Below are 19,286 nucleotides of genomic sequence, written 5' to 3'. Positions count from 1 at the left end.
AGTATTTGACACCACTTGGGATTCACTTCTAAAAGGCTGGAAACTTGCCGAAACTGGTTTGGCTCAGTGGATAGAGCGTCGGCCTGAGGACTCAAGGGTCCCAGGTTCGATTCCGGTCAAGGGCATGTACCCGGGTTGCCGGCACATCCCCAGTGGGAGATGTGCAGGAGGCAGTTGATTGATGTTTCTCTCTCATGGATGTTTCTAACTCTCTATCTCTCTCCCTTCCTCTCTGTAAAAATTCAATAAAATATATTTTTTTAAAAAATTTTTTTAAAAGGCTGGAAACTATATGAAAGTGTTTGAAAGCACTTTGAAATCACTGATCAACATCACAAACTGTGCAGAACAGCGTGTGGCAAAACTTGGGAATCACTGCTAAAGTGCAGTCAGTACACTGACAAATGGTAGAAAACGGTGCAAAAGTGTTTGAAAACACTTGGAAGTCACTGGTAGCGTTCTAAGATGCCAGAGAGGAAAATGTCACCGAGGCCAAAATCTTATCTCCACCTTCTTAGGGTTTGTGGAGGAGGCGGCCCTGAACAATTCACCTGACACACCGGAGTGGGGGGGGGCAGGGAGACATGAGGGCAACGTTTTCTTTCCCTCAAGTGTCTGATGTGACAAGGGGAGCACTCCTAAGGAGACCGTGGAAGAGCCGCATCCACTCTTTTTCAGACTGGGTTGAAAAGAGAGGGGCGATTGTGGGCAAGCCACTTAGTAGGCGGGGAGGCGAAAGGAGAGATGAGGGAGGCCCGTTCCTACAGATTCCTCTGCCTCTCAGCTGGCTTCCTGCCTAAAGTGCAAAAAACGAGTCCCCGTGTGCGCTCGTCGTCGTCTCTCCCCCCACCCCCACCCCCTCCATCTTTACGTCCAGTTGGAGTCTTTTTTGCCATCTGGCCACTTTGGAATATTGTCTCTGGCTCGCCTGAGCGGCTGCGGGGGCGGCATAGTCACTTCAGGAAGGAAAGGAGAAGATCGGCTTGGTTCCAGGCACCGAATTGTGGCAGAGGCGGGTGGGCGGGGGGGGGGGGACGGGGGGACGGACAGGAGTCATTCGCTGAGCGGGCCCCCAACGTATTTCTAAGACAGTGAGTGACTCTGGTAAGGGCATGCGGTAGGAGGAGAGCAGCGGCAGTTCTGTTTGTTGGCTGGGGGCTTGCAGGGGATGGGGAGGGCCTGGGGTCCGTTTGCTCCTTTGTTGATGTCATTTTCTTTCTTCTTTCTTTCTTTCTTTTTCTTTCTTTCTTCTTTTTCTTTCTTTCTTTCTTTCTTTCTTTCTTTCTTTCTTTCTCTTTCTTTCTCTTTCTCTTTTTTAAAACAAAGGTGAAGAACTCTTCGGGTGGAGGTATTTCTGCAAGGAAGTCTGGCAGGACAGGACATGGGGGTATGCGGGCCAGGCCAGTCCATTGACCAGAAAACGCAAAGGATCTGTAGTGGGTCTGACTAGCGCCCTTCCTTAAGAAACAGGAAGACAGGGGAGTTTCTCTCGGGGTCCCTCCCTCTCCCCCCCCCCCACCCCCGCCACACACACACACACACACACACTCACACACACTCACACTCACACACAGTGGCACCCGAGTAGCAAGAGGTTTCCAGAATGAACTGAATTCCAGGGCCTAGCCAGGCAGCCACGCCGCACCAAGGGAAAGACCTTATAAAAACGGCCGCCAGGTGGCGCGCGAACACCAGCGAGAACGTCAGTGGGGCGGCTCCGAGGCCATGGGCCCAGGCCCGGCCCGGGCGGGAGCCCCGCCGCCCGCTGTGTGTGTGTTTGGGGGGAGGAGGGGGGCAGGGGGCAAGGGTGGCCGATCTCCTCCCCGCGCCCACCTCTCCAGTGGGACCGTGTCGGCCCGGGCCCTGGCGGGGCTGCGGGGCGGGGCGGGGCTCCACCACCTGGGGTTTGCCCAGGAAGGCCCCGTGCGTGCGCGCGCGTGCGCGCGCGCGCGCGCGCGCGCGCGCGCGCACACACACACACACACACACACACACGGCCTGGCAGCGGAGGGGGGACTGGAAAAGTTTTTTGGGGGGTGGGGCCTGACAGAGGACCGAGAGGACATACCCAGAACACTTTTTGCGGGCCCGGGACCTTTAAAACCTCAACGGGTGGGGGGTGTGGGGAGGGGTTGGGGGTGGGGGTGGGGGGGTGTGGGGGGGGGTTGGGGGTGGGGGGGGGTGTGGGGGGGTTGGGGGTGGGGGTGTCACGACTCTAAAGGCGGCGAGTATTCAAGGGGCAACCACGGAGGAATCATTTTCTCTGTTTCCTTTCAGTTATTATTTTTTTTTCGGAATTGAATTTATTGGGGGACACATCGGTGAATAAAATGAAATGAAATGCAATAGGATAAAATGAAAGGCCTGGCCTTGCAAACTCAGACACCTCAAGTGACCACCCAGGATGTTCTGAATTAAAAAAAAAACTTGTTAAAGTAGAAAGCAGTGTATAGTGAGTGGGCAGTGTGGGGTGTGCAGGAGGAAGCTGACCGGTGATTCTCTCTCTCTCTCTCACCATGGATGTTCTAGCACTCTCTCCCTCTCCCTTCCTCTCTGAAATCAATAAAGATATATATTTTTTAAAAAAACACAACCACAAATGTATTATTCCACCTTTATGTAGTAAAAAGTGTGCTTGGACGATGTTTTGTATTTCCTGTTATTAAAACAGTGAACTTAAAAGGGGGGGGGGAGGTGGGGGAGGACGATAAAAGGGAAGGGTTGACCTTGTTGTAATGTACCCCGCGAATCACAGAAGGACGCCTCAAGAAGTCGAATTAAAGAGTCACATTTATTGCAATCCGGGACTATGAGGGTGCCGGGAGCCAGTCCATCCTTGCTGCTAGACACAGTCGCTGCAGGAAAGAAACATCTGCACAGCATATGTTTCAAGGGACCTGGTATATATAGCATATTGTTCTTAATATGTTTGCTCTCTTTAGCGCCATGTGTTTTAACCAAGGTCACCTCTCCGAGAAAGGTTGTTTCCCCAGGTGGGGATCTTTCCCTGAGGTTAGGGAGGGGATACAACCCCTTAATTAAGTGCCAGGCGGGTAGTTAAGCTACATAATCTTTACTCCCTGGAATGGAGATAAGAAACGCCCTAACCTTTGTAATAGAAATTGACAGGATTAAAATCGGCTGGTATAAATATGGATGTAACAAGACAATAAACATCAGAACCTCATCAGTTCCTAACCAGAGCTCCGACCAGAACTTTGGCTGGAAATCCTGGCTATAGGTCCTGACTAGGCTGCTGATCAACTGAAGCCTGTCTTCGTGTCATTCCTTCTTCGCCGACTCCATCCACACCTTTGGGGACCCCTGGACCCGCTGGGATTGGACCCCAGCAACTGGCGCCCAACGTGGGGCACGAAGGTAAGTCCCCCCGTACTTTGGACGTACTTGGGACGGATAGGACTGCACCGTAGGGGCCTGAAGACCCCTCGTATAGAGGATAAGTAGGGTAAGCAGATAGTTAGTACAAAACTTAGATTGACAAGATGGGTCATACTGAGTCTAAAGAAAAAGACTCTGTGTTAATCTTTTGATGCATCTGCTTGCTAGCAGAGGAGTTGAGATTACTCCCAGTCAGATAGAAAGTTTTATAGAATATGCATGTCAATGGGTTCCTGAGGATGGAACTGTTAATTTAACAACTTGGACTAAAATAGGAGAGCAATTTATGAATTATCACACCTTCCATCCGCAGGACCAGAAGGTCCCGGAAAATGCTTTTCCCCTCTGGAATTTAATTCGTGGCATCTTGGCACCAGAGGCAGAAACTATTGAACGTTCTCAAATTTTAAATAGTCCCTCGGATCCACCTAGAGAAGACACATCATTATTGTCTCCAGCTCAATCTAAGAGCAATTTAGCTATGCCTACTGATCGGAAGGAGAATAAATATCATAAACATGATCATTGTTCCTTTCCAGTCAGTAGAGAGGAGAGAGGCCCTCCCATTCAAAACAGGCTCCCTAAATTAGAAAGAAAGCCTAAACCAGGTCCTGCGGCTCCTAGGAGCTCCATGTCTAAATTTCAAAGGGCTATAAGAGAAGCTGAAGCTAATGGAGATCTTGAGTTCTCACTCTGCTTCCCAGTTGCATATGAGAATGAGTTTGATGAGGACGAAAGCCCCACCTGGGAGGCTATACCTTACAAAATACTTAAAGAATTAAAATTGGCCTGCTCTGAATATGGACCTCTAGCTCCTTACACACTAACCTTGGTAGAAACCCTAGCCAATAAATGGATGACTCCTTATGATTGGTCACAGGTTTGTAAATCCTGTCTCTCAGGAGGCAATTACTTATTATGGAAAACTGAATATGACGATCTTGCTAAGAAAGCTGTAGCCACTAGCAAAAAATCCAGAGGAGGAGTAACCCTAGACATGATATTAGGAGAAGGTGATTTTAACACGGCTCAGGAGCAAATGTATATGCCCAAAGAGGCACTTATTAAAGTAAACAGTTGTGCAGTAAATGCCTGGAAATCCCTACCTTATACAGCAGGAAAAACAACCTCCCTTACAGAGATTAAACAGAAGTTCGAGGAACCATATCAGGATTTCCTTTCTCGCCTCATACAGGCAGTCAAGAGAGTAATCAATAATGAAGAGGCTGCCGATATCCTAATCAAACAACTGGCTTTTGAAAATGCTAATAATACCTGTCAGGCTTTATTAAGGCCAATTCGCAGAACGGGAACTATAAATGATTTTATAAAACAGTGTGCTGATGTAAGTCCAGCATTTATACAGGGTGTAGCTATAGCTGCAGCTCTCAAAGGGGAGACATACCCTCAATATGTACAGGGCATAGGACAAGCCAGCAATGATACAGGTAATAAAAGAAATATGAACTGCTACTCTTGTGGCTTATCTGGGCACTTTAGCAGAGAATGCCCAAATAGAAATAATAATACTCAAGCCAGATGGCAAGCTCCTCGACAGCCTGGAAATACATCAGGGAATAATATTAATCCTCCAAAAACCGTTTGTCCCCGATGCCAGAAAGGATTCCATTGGGCAAAGGAATGTAGATCCAAATACCATAAGAATGGTCGGCCTTTAAATTCTACAAATCGCTCCCAAGGAGGTTATATCCCATCACCTCAATTGGGAAACTTGAGAAGGGCCGGCCCCAGGCCCCTGCAATAATAGGGGCATCGACCCTCAACCTCTCTGCTGCAAATTTCAATCCGTCAGTGACCTCTTCAGAGCAACCCCAGGCAGTGCAGGATTGGACCTCCATTCAACCACCCACGCAATACTAACCCCAGACTCGCCAGTAGCAGCCATTCCTACAGGAGTGTCTGGGCCGCTGCCTGAGGGAACTGTAGGATTAATATTAGGGCGGAGCTCCACCTCGTTACAGGGGATCTTAGTCATCCCAGGAGTTGTTGATGCAGACTACACAGGAGAAATACAGATTTTACTTTCCTCACCCACCACAACTATACAGATTCAGCCCAACCAGAGAATTGCCCAATTACTCCTGTTACCAATACATAAAATAGGGACAGCTGTTACCCAGGAAGCCAGAGGGGCCGGAGGCTTTGGATCTAGTGATGCAGCATTTTGGATACAAGAAATCCATGCTACTAGACCTACAAAAATTTTACAAATTCAGGGAAAACCAATTGAAGGTATATTGGATACAGGAGCAGATGTTTCCTGCATAGCAGGGAAGGATTGGCCCTCTTCATGGCCCACGCATACCACCTCCACTTCCCTAGTAGGACTAGGCAAGGCATCTAATGTAAAAAAGAGTTCTCAGATTTTAACTTGGGCTGATGAAGATCAACATTCAGGAACCTTCTGTCCCTATGTAATTACGACTATCCCCTTTACATTATGGGGAAGAGATATCTTGTCTCAAATGGGAGTTCTATTATATAGCCCCAGTGATAGAGTAACATCACAGATGCTGCACATGGGATTTAATCCAGAAAAGGGATTAGGAAAAGGGAGTAATACCTCACACTCCTTGACAGGATTTATAATTGGGGCCATTGCCCATAGGACTGCTGATCCCATAGTCTGGAAATCATCACAACCAGTATGGGTTGAGCAATGGCCCTTAACATCTGAGAAAATATCAGCAGCCCGACAATTAATTGATCAGCAATTAGCAGAGGGACATATAGAGCCATCAAATAGTCCCTGGAACACACCTATATTTGTAATAAAAAAGAAATCAGGCAAGTGGAGACTTTTGCAAGATCTAAGAGCCATAAATGACACCATGGAAGATATGGGCTCCTTACAACCTGGATTGCCCTCCCCTGTGGCAATTCCACAGGAGTATTGTGTTGTTGTTATTGACTTACAGGATTGTTTTTTCACTATACCTCTTCACCCAGCTGATTGTCAAAGATTTGCATTCAGCATACCATCAGAAAACTTTAAACAGCCTTATCAGAGATATCAATGGAAGGTTCTCCCACAAGGGATGAAAAATAGTCCTACATTATGTCAAAAGTTTGTAGATCAGGCATTGCAAGTTATTAGAAAGAAATTTTCAGATCTATATCTTATTCATTATATGGATGATATTTTACTAGCTCATAAAGATCGGGCTACTTTACAGGAAATTCTTACTCAGACCGTCCTTACTTTAGAAAATTATGGTCTAAAAATAGCCCCAGAAAAGATTCAGACTGAACCTTCTTTTTCCTACTTAGGCAGAATATTACATACCTCTACTATCACCCATCAGCCTTTACAATTAAGAAAAGATCATTTAAACACATTAAATGATTATCAGAAACTATTAGGTGATATCAACTGGGTCAGGCCATATCTAAAAATAACCACTTTTGACTTAAAACCTCTATTTGACATTTTAAAGGGAGATTCTAACCCTAAGTCTCCCCGACAATTAACTGTAGAAGGAGAAAAGGCTATAGCAAAAATAGAACAGGCCATCAATAAACAGCAACTACAGTATCTAGATTATTCCAAATCTTGGGCCTTAATTATTCTAGCCACTAAATATACTCCTACAGGATGTTTATGGCAGGAAGGACCATTAGAATGGATACATTTACCTGTCACTCCTAGGAAGATTGTACCATCCTATCCTTCCCTAGTGGCCACTCTCATTATCAAAGGTAGACGCCGCAGTATCGAACTCTTTGGAAGAGAAGTTACTGAGATAATAATACCTTATAAAAGAGAACAATTAGACACACTATTACAATTTGAAGAAGAGTGGCAAATAGCTATAGGTAACTTCCCAGGACAAATTTTACATCATTTGCCAAGATCACCTATATTGCAATTTCTCTCCCTACATCCATTTATATTTCCTATTAAATGTTCAAAAGAGCCATTATCACCTCCTGCCTCCTTAGTATTCACAGATGGCTCCTCTAATGGTAAGGCAGTAACAATCATTGATTCAATAACCCATGTTCAACAAACCCTAGAGACGTCAGCCCAGAGAACAGAGCTTTTGGCAGTCATTTATGCCTTTGAACAATTGCAACAGGTTCCCTTTAACTTGTACACTGACTCTCAATATATAGTTAAATTATTTCCTCATATTGAGACCGCCTCTCTCCCACAAGGAAGAACAGCCATTTTCTCTTTGTTAACTCAGCTACAAAATTACATTCATAAACGAGAAAAGGCTTTCTATATTGGACATATTAGAGCTCATTCCTGTCTACCAGGACCCTTAAGTGAAGGAAATTATCAGGCGGATCTACTAACTCACCCAATAGTTGGTACAGCTCTAGAAGAAGCCCGGCGGTCTCATGCCATTCATCATCAAAATGCTTCTGCTCTCCGTCTATATTATCGCATATCTAGAGAAGCTGCTCGAAGTATTGTGCGTGACTGCGGCCATTGTCCTACTCATTTTCCTAGCCCTGCTGCTGGAGTTAATCCAAGAGGACTTAGACCCTGTGACTTATGGCAGATGGATATTACTCATGTCCCATCTTTTGGCAAACTTTGCTATGTGCATGTTTGTATTGATACCTTTTCTCATGTTATCCTTGCTTCTGCACGTACAGGAGAAGCCTTTAAAGACGTAAGTCAACATTTATTCCAATGTTTTTCCTACCTAGGAATACCAAGGGCACTTAAAACAGACAATGGGCCTGCCTATACCTCTAGAGCTTTTAAAAACTTATGCTCTACATTTGGCATCGCACATACTACAGGAATACCTTACAATCCTCAAGGCCAAGCAATAGTAGAAAGGGCTCACCAAACTTTAAAAACACAAATTAAAAAATTACAAGAAAATGAGTTTAAATATTCCTCTCCTCATCATGTTCTACAACATACTCTATTTGTAATTAATATACTAAATGTAGATTCTGAGGGAAATTCCCCGATGTACAGGCATTGGAACCCTGATCTAACTAAACCTAAAGTCCTCGTCAAATGGAGAGACTTGCTTACAGGAACCTGGAAGGGACCTGATGTACTTTTAACCCAGGGGAGAGGATATGCTTGTATATTTCCACAGGACGCAGACTCACCTGTGTGGATTCCAGACCGTCTAGTCTGACCTTATGTCTCACCGCCCTCCATCTCCGCCTCAACCTAGCACACCTGACCAGTGCCCGTCTGCAGCAGATGTGCAGCCCTGAGCTGGAACAATCTGTCCATTAGGAGGATCACATGTGCCTCCATATGTCCCAGCTTGGCCCCACATCTTCTTTCCTTTTTCCTTTTTTTTTTTTTTTTTTAAAAAATCTAACTACTTGTTTGCTGGTTTTTCAGCCTTTCTCCTTCCCTCCTGAACACAGCCTTTTCTAGAATCTCCCTACTCTACTGTTCCAGGAAGGACACCTCCCTTTTATGCCGTGACTAGCGGTGTCTGGTATATGTCCCATACATGGAGTTGTCTTGTGCCAAGAGCCTGACATCCTGGGCTGAGAAAGCCCTGTCCCGGGACTCTCCTTTTTCCTGTATTGGCCCCTCTGACCCTTGTGTCAAGAGGGACCCTCTTCTTACAATCCAATTGCCCACAGCTGTTGCCTGAGTTCTCTGTTAATGCTGAGGTCACGGTGACTGGTACCATGGATATGTCTCTCGCCCAATGGAGTGAGCTGGGTTCTCTCTGGAGAAGAAACCTGGGTTCCCCAAGATATGTGATCAATGCCGGGACCCCCGCCAGCAGGCGAGGGGATCCAAAGGCAGTTGCTGGGCATGGAGGCCAGAGGGACATAGACTACCAAGGAGACAGAACTGAACCTCACATTACCCTGCTGGGCCCCGGAGCTTGGCTGGTTAGTCAAAGACGGGTAAGATTCCTCAGGGAGGAACAACCTAAGACAGGCACAGTCACAGAAGGGCCAGTAGGAGAGAACTTGGGGTTCAAAAGAGATGGGGCACAGATCCTCACCCCCCCAATGGTGCAGGGGCTTGAACACTCGCCCCTTCTGAGGAAGGTCTCCTTCCCCCATGGCTGCTTCTCGCTTCCCATGTCCAGCCCAGATAGGGACCCAGATAACGAATAGAGACTTGGCCCAGCTCAGATCGGGAACAGAAAGAGACTTGGTCCAGCTGAGATCAGTACCTAGATAAGAGACCTGGCTGACAGCAGCTTCCCTTTCACTGCAACAGGACTTGTTTCCCATTTCTACCTTGGACCACAGGGAAAGGGGCAGCTGAAAGAAAGGGCTGGAGCAGGATGCTGCCTTCTTCCCTTTCTTCTTCCTCTTTTTTCTGAACGCTTCCATGCCTTGTAGTTCTTTTGCTTTCTTTTCTTTTTCTCTCTACTACCCTCCATCCTCCATAACAGCTGACCCAGAGAACACAGCTTGCTCCTCCTTGGACGCCGATGCCACCATCAAGCACGGCCCTGATGGACCCTTTGGTGCAGCCCTTCAACTCGCTGACACGTCGGGAAGCCCGTCGCCAGTGATGCCACCCGCTAGCCAGACCAACAAAGACAATCAAACCAACAACTTGAGGACAGCTGAAATCTCTTGACTGAAGAGGCCGGCAACCTCCTAAGGAACGGGGCTCCTTGTGCGCTTCATCCACTATGTTTATAGCTATGCTTATTGTCATTGCTTGCCAGTCTTCTTCCAAGTCTTAAACAGCCCAATCTGAGAGGTGGCCACTGAATTGCATGCGCTATCATTTAAAAAATAAAAAAGGGGGAATTTGCCGGGAGCCAGTCCATCCTTGCTGCTAGACACAGTCGCTGCAGGAAAGAAACATCTGCACAGCATATGTTTCAAGGGACCTGGTATATATAGCATATTGTTCTTAATATGTTTGCTCTCTTTAGCACCATGTGTTTTAACCAAGGTCACCTCTCCAAGAAAGGTTGTTTCCCCAGGTGGGGATCTTTCCCTGAGGTTAGGGAGGGGATACAACCCCTTAATTAAGTGCCAGGCGGGTAGTTAAGCTACATAATCTTTACTCCCTGGAATGGAGATAAGAAACGCCCTAACCTTTGTAATAGAAATTGACAGGATTAAAATCGGCTGGTATAAATATGGATGTAACAAGACAATAAACATCAGAACCTCATCAGTTCCTAACCAGAGCTCCGACCAGAACTTTGGCTGGAAATCCTGGCTATAGGTCCTGACTAGGCTGCTGATCAACTGAAGCCTGTCTTCGTGTCATTCCTTCTTCGCCGACTCCGTCCACACCTTTGGGGACCCCTGGACCCGCTGGGATTGGACCCCAGCATGAGGGGACATTCCCAAATCTCATAGCAATAAGATGGTGGCAAAACCAGACTTATATAGGCAAAAATTTCAAAGGTATTGATTACATCCCAGGGTTTGGAATGAGGCACCTGGCTCGCAAAAAAGCAGATTACAGAAGCAGAATTAAGCATGTTAATTACAGTTTCAGGTCTCCGGGTCACTGAATTGACAGAAATACATTATCTAGAGCCATCGAGGCAATTTAGAGTAATTGCACTGTCCTGGTCTTAGGACCACTGAGTCAACTGGAATGCACCACCTGTGGCCACTAAAACAATTTAGGGTAATTGTGCTGTCCTGTTTCCCAGGTACAGAAGAATGTGCTTCGATAACCAGTAAGATCACAATCAATGGGATAGTCATTCAATCAATAATGCATTCAATCGAATGGGATGATTTATACAATTCAGAAAATCAAAATAACCCGTCCATTGTTAAACAAAGCAAATAGGTACCAGACTTCACCTTAGCTGTTTCAAAATGGTGGTTGCCAAGTCACTGGAGCTAAAATGGCGGTTGCCTAAACAACCTTTTTAAAAAATATATATATTTTTATTGATTTCAGAGAGGAAGGGAGAGGGGGAGAGAGAGCTAGAAACATCCACGATGAGAGAGAATCATGGCTCGGCTGTCTCTTGCATGCCCCCTTCTGGGGATCGAGCCCACAACCCGGACCCTTCGGTCCACTGCTGGGAAGAAGATTCTCAACATATTGGGATAATGCTCTGTAGAATGGAAGGTGTGTGTGTGTGTGTGTGTGTGTGTGTGTGTGTGTGTGTTTTAACCTTGTTGTATACATGACAAGCAAAAGAGGAGATGTAAGTGGGTTACATGAACTCCGTTGGTGATAGATGAGGGAGGCAAGAGAAAGCAAAGCAGGGTGGGGAGGGGAGGGAAACCTCTGGGATTGGATAAAAATCAAAGTAAAATGATAGACACATACTTCTTCATACTTCTCTTACTTAGGTTGGTGTAGGATAGTTAATGGCCAGCAATTTACTCAATAACAATGAGGGGATTTGAAAAGGAAAATTACACCCTAGCTGGTTTGGCTCAGCGGAGATAGAGTGTCGGCCTGCGTGCTAAAGGGTCCCAGGTTCGATTCGGGCCAAGGGCACATGCCCGGGTTGCGGGCTGGATCCCCAGAGCCCCCCCACCCCCCAGTAGGGGGTGTGCAGGAGGCAGTTGATCCATGATTCTCTGTCATCATTGATCTCTCTCTCTCTCTCTCTCTCTCTCTCTCTCTTCCTCTTTGAAATCAATGAAAGCACACACACACACAAAAAAAAGCTCTGACCAGTTTGGCTCAGTGGATAGAGTGTCAGCCTGCGGACTCAAGGGTCCCAGGTTTGATTCCAGTCAAGGGCATGTACCTTGATTGCAGGCACATCCCCAGTGGGGGGTATGCAGGAGGCAGCTGATGGATGTTTCTCTCTCTCTCATCGATGTTTCTAACTCTCTATCCCTCTCCCTTCCTGTCTGTAAAAATTCAATAAAATATATATTTTAAAAAATAATAATAATAAATTTTTTAAAAAAAGAAAGATTGACCTTTGTCAGGGAAGGTAGCGGCCTAGGACGTGACTACTCACCATCACTGTTTGTTAAACTTTTAATTTCTATCCATGGATGGATGGATGGATGGATGGATGTGTCCTCCCTCCCTCCCTCCTCCCCTCCCTCCCTCTCTCCCTCCCTCCCTCCCTCTCTCCTTTCCTCCCTCCCCCCCTCCACCCACCCGCCCGCTCACCCGCTTTCCACGGGAAATCGTCAGTCTCATATCACACACACACTCACTGGTGATTTCACTCGCTGCCTCCTTGCTCCCCCTTAGAAAGAGGAAGGAAAATGGACAAACCTGAAAGAGCCCCACAGGCGGCAACTGTGAACCAAGTGCACGCACATGTGTGCATGTGTTGCATTGGTCAACAGTGTAAGAAATCCTCCAACCTGTGCAGAATTTCTGTGAGTGTCTTTCAGACAAACTGTCCACAAATGTCACTCGCACGCCGGGAAGCACTATCTCAGCGAACGGTTGGAGAGGATGTTCCCAAGAATGGCAATGTCGCCCCCCCTCCCCCTTATTTTATACACTCCAATCCAAAGAAGAGTGGGTTACATGAAATCCACTGGTGACATTTGAGGAACGTGGGAGAAAGCAAAGTGGGACAACCTCTGGGATTGGATGCAAAGTAAAATGATGGACACAGACTTCTTTTACCTAGGTGGGTGGGTGTAGGATAGCTCATATAGTCAATCATGAACTCGGTCATCGTGATGGGGTTTGTGATATTCACAGAGCCATGCCTGTGATTCCAGGGCTCCAGAAAAGATGGAAAATCCCCTTGACTTTTCAAAGATGTGTGATTGTGGATGCAAGAAAGAAAGCAACAGACAGGCTCAGTCCAGGTAAAGATGGACCTCTGTCAGGGAAGATGCCGGCCTAGGACAGGATCACCCACCCCAAACTGACGTTAGCCTTGTAAGGCCACCATGCATGGTCTCCCCTGAGCTTCTCAAGTTTAGTACAGTATGTGGTCCTTTTCACCACCACCAGCACCAGCACCAGCACCAGCACCACCACCACCACCACCACCACCACCGCCCCCCCCCCCCCCACACACACACACTGAGTCTTCTCATGGGGCAAACCAATCCTGACTCTAAAGTCGTGATCCTGACCCCGGGAGTTGTATTAAAAATCAAGCTAAAGGAGTGTGAATGTAAACTGTAGGCTTATCAAAGGTTCAAAGGAGGTCTGTGTTTACCACCATTGAAAGAAAACAAACCAAGAAAGAGATCAAGGGTGGGTCAAAACATCCTCTCTGGGACTGGGAGGGAGAGAGTTCCTGCATCTGTCCAAGAGGGTCATCTGCAGTGTGAAAAGCCAGGGTTCAGCAACAGGGGATATTTTCTTCCTCTCAGGGATCATGAAAAGCATACATGACAGTAAGGGGGTGGGTTTGGGGTGGGTGCTGTCATTGAAAAGGCAAGGCGAGCAGGGAGATCTCGATTCCGGTCAAGGGCTCATGCCTGCCCAGGTCACGGGCTCCAGCCCCACTAGGGGGCATGCAGGAGCTGGCCAATCCATAATTCTCTCTCATGGATGATGTTTCTATCTCTCTTCCTCCCTCTCCCTTCCTCTCTGAAATCAACAAAAAATACATCTTTAAAAAAAAAAGAAGTATGTGTCTATCATTTTACTTTTTTAAAAAAATATTTTTATTGACTTCAGAGAGGAAGGGAGAGAGAAAGAGAGATAGAAACATCAATGATGAGAGAGAATCGTGGATTGGCCGTCTCCTGCATGTCCCCCACTGGGGATCGAGTCCTCCACCCATGCACATGCCCTTGACCGGAATCAAACCAGGGAAGCTTCAGTCCCGAGGCTGACGCTCGATCCACTGAGCCTACAAGCCAGGGCTATCATTTCACTTTTTATCCAATCCCAGAGGTTTCCTCCCCCACCCCCCCGCGCCCCCGCCACTCCTCACCCCACTCCACCCCACCTTTGCCTCCCTCCCTCCCTCCCTCCCTCCTTCCCTCCCTAATCTATCACCAGTGGATTTTCTGTAACCAGCTTTCATCTCCTCCTTGGATTGTCACGTATAAAAAAACAAAGTCACACCCCGGCCGGTTTTGGTCAGTGGGTAGAGCATTGGCCTGGGGGATGAAGGGGTCCTGGGTTCGATTACAGTCCAGGGAGCAGGCCTGGGATGGGGGCTCGATCCCCAGTAGGAGGTGTGCAGGGGGCAGCCGACCTGGTGATTCTCTCTCTCTCTCTCTCTACCTCCCTCCCTCTCCCTTCCTCTCTGAAATCTATGAAGATATATTAAAAAACACACACACAATGACAACAGCAACACAAAAGTATTATTCCACCTCCGTGGAGTAAAAAATATACTTGTACAATGTTTTGTACTTGTATTTCGTGCTATTAAAACACGGACGTTAAAACGGGGGATTTGGAGCGGCAGTGAGAGGATTAAAGGGAGGGATTGACCTTTGCCATTTCAAAATGGCAGCTGCCGCCCTAACTGGTTTGGCTCAGTGGATAGAGCATCAGCCTTCAGACGGAAGGGTCCCGGCTTCAATTCCAGTCAAGGGCATATACCTTGGTTGTGGGCACATCCCCAATAGGGGGTGTGCAGGAGGCAGCTGATTGAGGTTTCTCTCTCTTTGATGTTTCTAATTCTCTATCCCTCTTCCTTCCACTCTGTAAAAAAATCAATAAAATATATATTTTTTAAAATGGCGGCTGCCAAGTCACTGGAGCCAAAATGGCGGTGGCCTCCTTGCATGCCGCGGCGCCCCCCCCCCCCCCCCCACACACACACACACTGGGGATGGAGCCCACACCACAGGCAGGTGCCCTTCTCTGGACTCAAACCCGGGACCCTTCCGTCCGCAGGACGACTCTCTAACCTCTGAGACAAATCAGTTAAGGCTAAAACTCCCTACTTTGACAGAAAGGATGACTCCTTTATTCCCACACAACTGTGGACGACGAAAGGGGCCACATGCTAACCTCACGAGCTCAGGGAAGGGCTGCGTGGCGGTCTTGCAGACTGAAAGGCCTAAAGCGACCACAAGTCTAGTCTGAAGGGAGACTGTTACTAAGAGCAGTTGTGGTGGCTGGTCGCGTCAGAGGCCGGAGTCTTCCCTGACAAGGTCAGTGTTTACCTTAACTGAACCTATGGTCCTTTTGCATCTAACACAACATAACTCTGGAATGTCAGGGGAACTTGTAACATCCCGCCGTCCCCGCCCCGCCCCGCCCCGCCTCCACCCCCTTCCCCTCACCCCACCCCACCCCACCCCACCCGCACAAGCAAATGCGCCTGGGGGCTCTGCAGGACAGAGACCATAAATTCCTTCATTGCTATTGTTATCACGTGTATTGTTGCCTGTTAACTATCTATCCTGCACCCACCTCAGGAAAAGTAGGTGAGGCCCTGGCCGGTTTGGCTCAGTGGGTGGAGCCAAACAGCCTGCGGTGGACCTTAGGGTCCCAGGTTCGATTCGGGTCCCGGGCGCATGCCCACCCGGGTCATGGGCTCGAGCCCCACTGGGGGGCGTGCAGGAGGCGGCCAATCCAAGATTCTCTCTCATTGATCAGGTTTCTATCTCTCTCCCATCCTCTCTGAAATCAATAAAAATATATTTTACAAAAAAGAAGTATGTGTCTATCATTTTACTTTTTATCGAATCCCAGAGGTTCCCCACACCCCCACCCCCTTTGCTTTCTCCCACCTCCCTCCCTCCCTCTCTCATCTATCACCAGTGGGTTGTCTGTAACCCAGTTACATCTCCTCCTTGGGTTGTCATGTATAAAACAAAGTGCCGCCCCGGCCTGTTTTGGTCAGTGGGTAGAGCATCGGCCTGGGGACCCGAAGGGTCCGGGGTTCCATTCCAGTCAAGGGCGCAGGCCCAGGTCACGGGTTCGATCCCCAGTAGGGGGTGTGCAGGAGGCAGCTGATGGGTGATTCTCTCTCATGGTAGATGCTCCTATGGCTCTCTCTCCCTCTCCCTTCCTCTCTGAAATCAATGAAGATATATTTTAAAAAGCCACACAAATGTATTATTGCACTTCCATGTAGTGAAAAGCATACTTGTACAATGTTTTGTACTTGCATTTTGTGTTATTAAGACAGTGCTGGGCATGGGGGGGGGGAGGGGAGTGCTGGACCGGCCCCGGGTGGAGGGGGTGGGGCGCCAGCGAAGATGCCAAACTTTGGGGGGGGTGGGGGGGACGGCGCCGGCGGACTGCACGTGGAAGAGCATGCAGTCAGATTTGGCCTTCTTCAGGTTCCCGAGGGATCCGGCCAGATGCCAGAAGTGGGTGGGAAATTGTAGGAGAGCAAACTTAGAAGAAAAACACCTGAACAACTCAGTAAACATTATCGATGTTGTGCCAAACACTCTGAGACCTCTATGATCTGTAGAACTAGTCCTTCCTTATAGGACAGTTCTTCGAGATAATGTAATACCAACAATAGGTGATCTTACCAGTCATTTGAACAATCCACATAGTAGACATAGAAAACGAATAAAAGAATTGAGCGAAGATGAAATCAGGACATGGAAACAGGAAAAAAAATTGACAAAACTTCTGAACAGGAACAAAAACAAACATAGAGCGATCAACAACAGCCTTGCTCAGAACTCCAATACAGAAGCGGGGGAAGAACAGGATGAAGACACTTTACCTTTAACCCTTGAAGAGAAAGTAAACCAAAGAATACTTTAAAATCTTTATTTGCAGTTTTGATTCTTATGGGAAAACAAAAGATACCTCTAGATCAGCGGTTCTCAACCTGTGGGTCGCGACCCCTTTGGTGGTCGAACGATCTTCTCACAGGGGTCGCCTAAGACCATCAGAAAACACATGTATAATTGTATATTGTTTTTTGTGATTAATCACTATGCTTTCATTATGTTCAATCTGTAACAATGAAATTGGGGTTCACCACAACATGAGGAACTGTATTCAGGGGTCGCGGCATTAGGAAGGTTGAGAACCACTGCTCTAGATGGACATGAAGCTGATGAAATCCCAGAAGGCCTCTTCACTCCCGATAACTTTCAGGCAGGCAGGCAGGCAGGCAGGCAGGCATGCACTGTCGGAGTGCCCGATAAATTCTGGTGAAGAGGTTCTCTCTGAGAAAGCCCTTTGAGACCAGAGCAGTCAACGCACCGTTCTGTTCAAAAGTACAAGCAGAAGCAGATGCTAGAGATCCGTGAGAGCCGCATTCAGGGAAGGAACGCTCAGGGGAGTGAGAGACTCTCCCTTCTTTTCCATGGCCCCTGACAGAGGGACGGACGCACGCACGCACGTAGTGGACACAGCAGGGGAAGAGCACCTGCCCGCGTTGGGGAGGTTTGCTGACGAAGCTCGTGACCTGAGAGAGGAACCTGTGGGTTTCCTGCCTTCTGAAGCCGCTGCCGAAACTTTGGCTATGACATTTCCCACGACGAGACCCGAGAAGTGGGGATTATGCATGGAATATTGTCGTGGCCAGGCTTACATTGTGTCCAGTGGCTTTCCTTCCAAAACGAAAGTTGTTGCTTCTAGACTTTTGGAGAAACATCCCTCCCCAAGCTGTCCACACACTCTGCTCTTCCCTGTGCCTGAAGTCCGCGGTCGGCCAGATCGGTGCCTGTCACGGGAGCGTCTGTTGCGTTTGGAACAATGGAGGAAGTTTGATCTTTTTCCATCCGTCACCACAACCGCTTTTAGAGCTTGACAGTGTCGTTTCTGTCCTCTTCCAGAACAATGAAGAAAGCGGGAAAGAACTGAAGGAAATTTGCCATTCTCAGAGGGCGGGCAGGCACGATGCTTTTGAAATTGTAGTGGAGCTCCTGCAAGCGCTTGTTTTCTGTGTAGGCGGTATACATGAGGACACACATAGTAGATGGGAAAACTGTACACGGGCCGAGCATTCGCACTCTGCAGTGCAGCAATGGATTTTGATTTCGTGGTTACCATTGTTGTTCTTAAAAACGTTCTACCTTTCACTGGAGCCTCTGGGAAAAATCTCCAGGGTCAGACCTCTGATGTCTTCTCTGCAGCCAGTAGCTCGACTGCAGGCGCTGCATTCGCTACATGAACGGATGGAAGATATTGAAGTTTATTGTGAATTTTAGTTTGAGGAAGCCACCGATTTGGCAACCACACTTGCTATTCTGATGAAGCTCCCTGGGAAGCTCCGCAGAGCTCAGCAAGGGAACCTGGAGTCTCAGCTGACTTCTGAGAGGTGCTATAAAGAGCCTCTAAGCGTCACAACAGTGGAACACATTGTTCAGGAACTGAAAGAGAGTCTCAGAACAGTTCCTCCAAAGCTCTTCAATGCTGATCTCTGGTCCCCTCTGTCACGGGACGGCTCAAATTCAATACGCCGGAGGAGCACCAGGCTGACATGTACGGCAGCGACTTACCCAATCCCGATGCAGCACTCTCAGCTGAGCTGCATTGTTGGAGAATCAAGTGGAAACCCAGAGGAAAAGATATAGAGCTCCCATCCACCATGGCCCCCTCCACCTGCCAGACATCAAGTTTTTTCCTCATGTTTATACATTGCTAAAGGTCCTACGAATTCTCCCTGTGATGAAGGTTGAGAACGAACGCTATGAAAACGGTCAAAAGCGTCTCAAAGCACACCCGAGGAACACTTTGACAGGGCAAAGGTCAAGTAGCTTAGCTTTGCTTAACATGCATTTCGATGTGAAACACGATTTGGATTTAACGGTGGACACATACATCAAAGTCTACACAACTAAGTCAGAGCTTCCTACAGATAATTCCGAAAGTGTCGGAAATACCCTAGGGACTTTTAAAATGCGTTCTCTCTTATATCTGATATTGAAAAAAAATCTGAGAAATTTGAAAGGAAACAGAGAAAAGCTGTAAGATATAGGTGGGTCACTTAATCACTGGATCTCTTGGGTAGAGTAGCCACTGATCCTCTGCTTAAATGGCCCTGGTGTGAACTCTCATGCTTTGGAGAACGAACTGTTGTTCTTCCAGAGGGCAGCAGGCATCATCGGAAGCGCCATGTTGCACTTCTGCGTGATCTCTGCCGATGGCACTT

General features: G+C 47.6%; 1 pseudogene; it reads left to right on the top strand.

The window, feature by feature from the left end:
• Positions 1-14,975: 14,975 nt before the first annotated feature.
• LOC139001031 (52 kDa repressor of the inhibitor of the protein kinase pseudogene) lies at positions 14,976-19,012 on the top strand (annotated as a pseudogene).
• Positions 19,013-19,286: the final 274 nt, after the last annotated feature.

This window comes from Myotis yumanensis, unplaced genomic scaffold (assembly GCF_028538775.1).
Source record: "Myotis yumanensis isolate MYYU_CA2020_CCGP unplaced genomic scaffold, mMyoYum1.0.hap1 SCAF_74, whole genome shotgun sequence".
In the NCBI taxonomy this organism is placed as follows: Eukaryota; Metazoa; Chordata; class Mammalia; order Chiroptera; family Vespertilionidae; genus Myotis; species Myotis yumanensis.
Note: the sequence above shows the minus strand (reverse complement) of the source record. Positions and strands in the feature narration are given on the sequence as shown.